Below are 7,179 nucleotides of genomic sequence, written 5' to 3'. Positions count from 1 at the left end.
TCGGGGCCACAGCCGCTGATGTGCTGCCAGCACGGGCACAGCGGTTGTCCTGTCACGGGCCCTGCATGGCTTGGCTGCTGGGTTACCCAGCAAAGGGCTTTCATGTTCTGTCAAGTGTTTGGATATGTTTTTTGTTATTATCCATTGCGCTGGCTGGAATGGTTTGAGGAACAGCGGAGAGCAAAGCCCCGCAGAGGAGGAGCTGGCAGCTGCCTGTGGCTGCCCATGCACCCGGGGCCAGCGAGCTCTCCCGACTTTGGGATGTTGCTGAGCTCCTGTTGAGACAGCCCCGGCTGCGCGGTGGCTTTCTGTCCGGGGCCCAGCACAGCTGAATGACTGAAAATACCCTTGAGATGGCTTTCCTCCATCAGAGTGAGACGAGCCTGGGCCACAAGTTATCAGGAGAAGGGATGCGCAGCGGGAGGCTCCTTCCCCAGGGAGAAAAGACAAAGATGGGCAAAAGATACAGAAAAATCCACCGTCAGCTTTCTGTACCTCCCCTGATGCAGAGCCGTTTCTGGCGGGAAATCTTATCAGTTCAGAACAGCAAACAGAGGGAGAAAAAAAAGGAACAAATTCAGAATAATTGGCAAGCGATTCCTTAGCACTGAAGAAAAGAGGATCTGTCCTCACAGAGAGGAAGGGCAGGACACGTCCCCCGAGCACAGGGCAGCGCTGGCGAGGAGGGAGGCAGAGGTTGGGGGACAGGACGGGACAATTTGAGCCTTGCTCTGGGCCAAGGGCTGCCGGGCTGGAACAAAGAGCCGGTCAAGCTCATTTATCGAGCACTGTTCACAGCATGAATAATTTACCCTGCTGCTCTCCGATGCCAGCGGGAGAGAGCAGGGGCTGGTGCGGGAGCCTGGGCTGGGCTGCATAAACCAGCCTTTCCCTCTGTCTCTGCTCAGCTGAAACCAGCCTGGTGGAGCCCTGGAGCCCCTGGGCTTGTGCCTCCAGCCCCAACATGGGGTTTGTCAGCAGAACCTGCTGCTTCCCCCCAGGGTGATCAAGGGCCATGCACCCCCTGAGCTGGGGGGAAGGGAAGGGGTTAAAGGCTGCGGTGTGAAGGCAGCTGGGGGCAATAAGCAATCTGGGCCCAGGAGAGCTTAAATAAAGGAGGCAGGGGCAGTGGGTGCTGCTGTGGGAGGAGATACTGTTCTTGACATTTCTTGCTGTTGTTCTGTGCAGGAGCTGGGCTGAAGCTTCCCCCTCCTGCCAGCTGTGTGCCAGGGCAGTCGGGCTGGGGAGCAGCGGGCACTTCAGCTGCTGGTTCTTCTGCTCTTGGGGAGTGATGTGGCTCTGAGAAGATGCTCTTTCTTTGTACTCTCTTAGCAACCTTCCCATGTCTCTCTTTTCCCACTTCTGGCTTGTCGGAGGGGACTGCAGTGCCCTTCTGTGGTGTCCTGGGCAGTGGAGGTACCTCAGTGTCCTGGACATGCTGCTTTCCTGCAGGAGAGGGGAGAGCAGCTTGCTGCTGCCTACACCCACTTGTGGGTGTCTGTTGGGGTTCTCCATGCCCCTAGGCTCAGTACAGCTGCGGGAAGATGGCACTTCGTTGCTGTCCTCTGCCTCCATGGGCTTGTGCCAGGACTGCTTCTGTCTGCTCCTGCTCTGCCCTTTACAACTGACAATGGGCTGGGAGCTTTCGTTGATTCTGCTCCTCGGGTCAGGCACTGACTTCACGGTCTGCACCAGCGTGAGAAGGGCCTTCCATCCCTCCATGTGCTCCCAGGGCTCTGGCAGTGTTATTCCTTGGTGTTAGTCCTTGCTGTGGTTCCTGCTCTCGAGGCTTTTAGGACTAGTCTGTACGCAAGTGAATTCTGGCCAAGGAAGTTTAACCAGAGAGATACCAGAAATGGGTGATCCCAAATCAGATCTGGGAAGCGGCAGCAAGGGCTCATCAAGGGGCACACAGGCAGTGGGAAGGTGAGCAGCCCAGGGAACTATGAGATACCAGAGCTGGCGTGTGCTGCAGCATCCGTGGTGGCAAAGGGCGCTTGAAACTGCACCGCTGTGGGACCAGATCCCTGCTGCATTGGGTAAGCTTTGGTGGCAGAAGCTTAACCACAAATAAGCTGCACCTGGAAACCGCCAAATGCCTGTACCCCCACCAGACCTGATCCTTGTTAGTTCAAGCGATGGCTGGGCTGGAAGCTGGTGAGCTCTGGCTGAATACCTTCTCTCCCTCTGATACTGACTGCAGCCTCTGTAAGTATGTACTTGAGGGAAAGAAAAATGCCTGGCTCTGGAGGAGAGCTGAAAGCCTGTTCTGGCCAGCAAAGGCTAATTAGCTCATGGTGATCCTAGAGCAATGCACATTAATTTCTCCAGGATGCTTTGCTGAGAGCTTCCCCTGTCCTGTCCCTTCTCCTTTGCATGGTGGCTCTCACTGCTGCAGTGTGATGTCCCTGCAGATGCCACCCCTCCCCAGGGCCAGTCTATGTTTGTACTGTTCCCACCTGGGAGGCCTGTTCCCCACCAAGAGCACTAGCTGCCAAATGCAGAGTGGAAGTCTGTTATTTCTAATAACAAACACCGGGCTGCTGCTAGGAGCATCCCTGCTTGGCTAAGCGTATTTGTAGTTGGCTTATAATGTGAAGGATCCACTCTGCAGAATTGTTGAGCTTGACACCTACACTGATATAAAAACATTTTATTGTCTGTGTAATAGCCACCCTTAATGCTTATTTTTCACTTACTGCAATACATGGTTTAGTGAGGAAATAGCCCCTTGGTGTCTCTGCTGAGTGCTGACCTTGCCTGTTGTATACTGCTATCACAGTAAAGTATACAAATATGGAAAATCGCTGCTCCCCTCCTGGCAGGTAAATGCTTTTGAGAAGAAACCGCTGCAGCCTGCAGTAGTGCTGATTTTTCTCTCCCATCTCTCAGGTCGGGGGGAGCTGGGAAAGGATGCTCCTGCCACGGCTCCTGGCACTCCTTCCTTGTGCTCTCTTTCTTTATTTTCAACACTTTCCTTTGGCCAAACAGGCAGAACAATTCTAGCAGGAGCATTAAGCCAAGGAAGAGGGTGATGGAGATGGGAACGTCCTTGCGCTGTGGCTGCAAGACTCCTGCTCCCATGGCAAGGACTTTGTGTGATGTCCTGCGCCTTTGGTCCCTTGGCGGGACGGTGCTACCCCCATGGCCCCCAGCTGCCTCGGACACCCTGTCCCCTTCTCTCTGCGTGGGACCACACTGCTGGTCCCAGGACGGCAGAGGAGCCCCTGTGGCCACATCAGTGGCTTAGAGACCTTGAGATCCTAGCCCAGGAGCAGCACTGTGCCCAAATCCCCCTAAGTTCGGTCTTGGCACGTTAGTGCAGTAACTGATGGGGAGCTTGCGCAGCCAAGATTTGCAAGTCGCTGAAGGGGCGATTAGTCAGAGGAAACTGTCACAGTTAAGGTACTTTCAATATCATCTCCCTGGGTATTATAATTACACCCCATTCAATTAGTCTTCAGAAAAAAAAGCCTTTTGTATTAAGATTTGGTGGAGAATTATTAGAGAGTGAATTAAAAGACAAGGATTCCATTTTACTTCACAATAATAAAGGCATAATGTATAAAATACCCCAAAATTACAAGCTGACTAAATTTAGACCTGTGCTAGGAGGTGAAATGAAAGGTAAAATGAAACCCTTTGAGCAGCTACGATGTGCGGTACAAGGGGGGTATTATCTGAGAAGTAAGATGGAAACATAATTAACCATCCGGCATTATGCTGAAAGATGGCAAATTGAAATGGGAGACAAAATTAGGTGAAATTGCAGAGCAGACTCATTTATTTCTGCTTTATAAATCAGTGCTACCTGTCAGCAGTAAGGCAAAGCTCTTCCAGAGCAGGAGCTTTCTGAGAGATGCTGCTGGCGGGGACGTCACCTTGTCTGAGCTGGGATGGCTGTGCCCACCCCTGTGCCATGAGCCGTGTGTCACCGTGGAAGAAGCTGATGCCTCCAAGAGCCAAGTCCTTGGTGCCCCTTTCCCCCGCCAGGCCTGCGGTGCGTGCCAGCCGGGGCTGGTCCATGCCCTTCCCCAAAGTCCGGTTTGCTTGCCCTGACATTTTGCTGCTATAAGTGGTGCCACCCTTGTGACTTCTGCCAGTGTCGCTCCTACATCTGCTCGTGGGCAACTTGCCTTCAGGGGCCTCTTGCATTGATGAGCTGAACAGCCCAGTTTAGGGCTGGAGGAACATTTTCTCTCACCGGCTTTAAATTTCCTCCTCAGACTTAATTGGCTCCCTTTCCCTGTAGCAGGCAGAGGCAGAAGTAACCTCTGCCACCTCCATCCTGCTGCTGTCACTCAGCTTGCTCCTCTCTGGCCATTTGGTTTATTGCTACTTTTACAATGAATTCAAACAAGAACAAGAAAAAATTTTGTCTTTTCCAGAAGCAGCAAGTTTTTTTGCTAGAATCACCTCAGCTATGGAAAAAAACTACTGTGCAGCTCCCATGTTGTATTTAGGAATGCAGAAAACCAAAATTGGCTTATCAGATGAGGAGTGGAGTCCATCTCATCCAGCTTATGTGATTCAGACGGGTGGAAGGTACATGCAACTGTTCTGGCGCTCGTGTGTGGTTTTGCACATGAGCACGTGGTTCAGTGTTTTTTCTAGTTTGCTAATACCTTTCACTAAGAAACTCTGTATGGCTTTTTTTTTGTCTCTGGCATGCTCAGAAACGGATATATCCATGTTTGACCGAGGGGTCTGCGGGGGGGTGAAGCAAATGGCTCCAGCGTTCACGCGCACTGCCCCATCCCACCGGCACTCGGGGCCAGGAGCAGAAGGCAGCAGCAGCCCTGGCTGCTGTCGGGCCCCGCTGCCAGGACGTGGGGCCTTGGGCACCTTCCCCATTGCTTCACACACGGCAGGACTCCATTAGAGTCACCAAGATAAAAATACAACTGCACAGTGTTTGTTCTGCTTAATAAGCTATGATGGGGCTGTTTGAAGCATTAGATGGCTCCTCCAAAAATGTGTCCTCATGTTTTATTAAAATGTGCATTTGTGGAGATGTTCATAAGGGAATGAATAAAATATTCATTCAGATGTTACTGTGCAATAAAAGCAGAGTCAGGGCACAAACCACGCTGCTGGGGGTCACCCGCAGACCTGGCCCTGCTGCAGGCGGCCTGGCTCCCGCTGTGCCCCAAGAGGGTCCCTGGGGACGGTGGCCCTCGCTGCCACCTGCTCGGGAGACCCCAGCCGCATCCAGCGGCTCTGGCACAGCCCTCCCTGCAGAAACCCCCAGCTCCACGCGTCCCTGGAGCAATCGCTGCTGAACAGGGCTGCAGCCCATTTTCTTTGCGTCGTGTTTCTTCTGCCCAGGGCCTGTCCCTCTGTCCCACATCCAGGCAGGTGACATGGGACAGCCTGGGGACCGCTGAGAGGTGGCACCGCACCGGAGACCAGTGCCCGTGTCCCACCTCGCTGCAGGCAAAGCCTCATCCCTGACTCCCCTTCTAAGCTGGCAGGAAAAGGCAGGCGTCCCGAGCCCCAGACATGGTCATTGCTGCAGCCAGCCTGGCAGCACTTGTCCCTCGTCTCTTCTCCCAGGCACGGCTCTGTCTCCAGATTTGGATCCCTGCACGTTTGGAAAAGCTAGACGCTCTCCCCTCCCCAGGCGAAAGACACACAGAGACGGGGGGGGGTTGCACAGGCATCGGTTTGTTCTGGGCAGGCTCTGCTTACTGACTGCATCAGGGATTAAAGTAGATTCTCATTTTTATAAAGTGATTTCTAACCTTGTTTTCCTGCTGGGGGGCCTGCTGTGGCTGGAGCAGAAACGGAGCCATTGGCTTGAGCAAAGCAGCGAGGAAGAATGCAATTTAATTTGTGCATTTCCCAGCTTGTTGTTAATCTCCCGACTTACTGCTGGTATTTGATTTCTGTAGCATTACTTCATAATAAAGGGATTAGCTAGGACCATAGGTCTTCTCTTTGATGCTCATCTGCTGGGGATTACTGAGAAATTTTGTAGTTAGTTAATGGGTCAAATAGGTAAAAATGAAAATATGCGTATGATTTTGTTGACATTTGCAGGAACATTCAATCTATGATTTAGCACTTGCTCTCCTGGCCCGTTCAGCATCCCCTGCTGCCTGTCTCACCGGGGTCCTGATCCCCTGCTGTCACGTTCAGAGCCCCAGCACCATAACGCAGGAGCTGCTCTCCTGAAAGGGTCTCTGTGCCGCTGCTGCTCCAGCAGCCCTTTTGCCCACAGGGACCAAAGCCATGGAAAGATGCTCTGGGGAGATGAAAGCTGTGCTGGGCACGGGAGGGCTCAGCTACATGGGCAGCTCCTGTGTTTGTGGGACAGATTTATTTACAGCTGTGTGAAGCCCATGTTGCAGCACAGGAGGCTGGTGCATCCCCCCCTATATCACAGGGATGCTAACGGCACTGATGCAGAATCAGGCCCAGTCTCCATGTCTGGTTCCACCTGGGCAGGACAACCTCTCCTGTCCCCTCTGCCAGCTGAGCTGACTTGCTCCCCAGGGTTGTGCTGGCCGGCTGGGCATCTGCTCTGCCTGCCCCTGCCCTGGCGCTCGGGCCAGCTTCCCATCCCTCTGGAGAGGCTGTGTGGTTTCAGGCAGAAGGGATATTTTCCGGTTTTCATCCCATTCAGCAGGAAAACGCCGCTGCCAGCTCCCACCCTCTCCTCGCTGGCTGCTGGGCTGGCGCCCACGGGCTCTGCTGCTTGGCCCCGGCACCCCTTGGCCCCGGCGGCTTCACTCCCCCCCATCTTCTTAGAGGGTCCCCACTCCCTGGGGAATGTCAATGCTGGTCGCTTTCTGCAGCTGCAGTCCTCGGGAAACGCTGTTTCACCCCCACGTGCACCAGCCCGGAGAGGGCACCCAGGGTGCTCCGGCCACGCGCTGCCTCGTGCTGGGGCTGCGGGCCCTGGGAGAAGCTTCAGCATCGTTCCACGGCCGGGCTGACGGGCACCGCGGTGGGCAGCCAGCGGTGCCTCCGGCCAGCAGCGTGCTGAGCATGGTCAGGAGATGCTTTGGGTGGCATGTAAAATCCCCACAAAGCGCGGTTTGAATTTTTCCTGTGCACATCAGTGGCAACAGAGGTTAGTATAATATTAGCAGGTTGACCTGAATAGAAGTCAGACATCCCTAATAAATGCCTGCTAACTGAAAACATGGACAAAGTAGTACACGCTCCATTGCC

The sequence above is a fragment of the Aquila chrysaetos genome, chromosome 24 (assembly GCF_900496995.4).
Source record: "Aquila chrysaetos chrysaetos chromosome 24, bAquChr1.4, whole genome shotgun sequence".
NCBI lineage: Eukaryota > Metazoa > Chordata > Aves > Accipitriformes > Accipitridae > Aquila > Aquila chrysaetos.
This window is presented reverse-complemented; position numbering follows the sequence as displayed.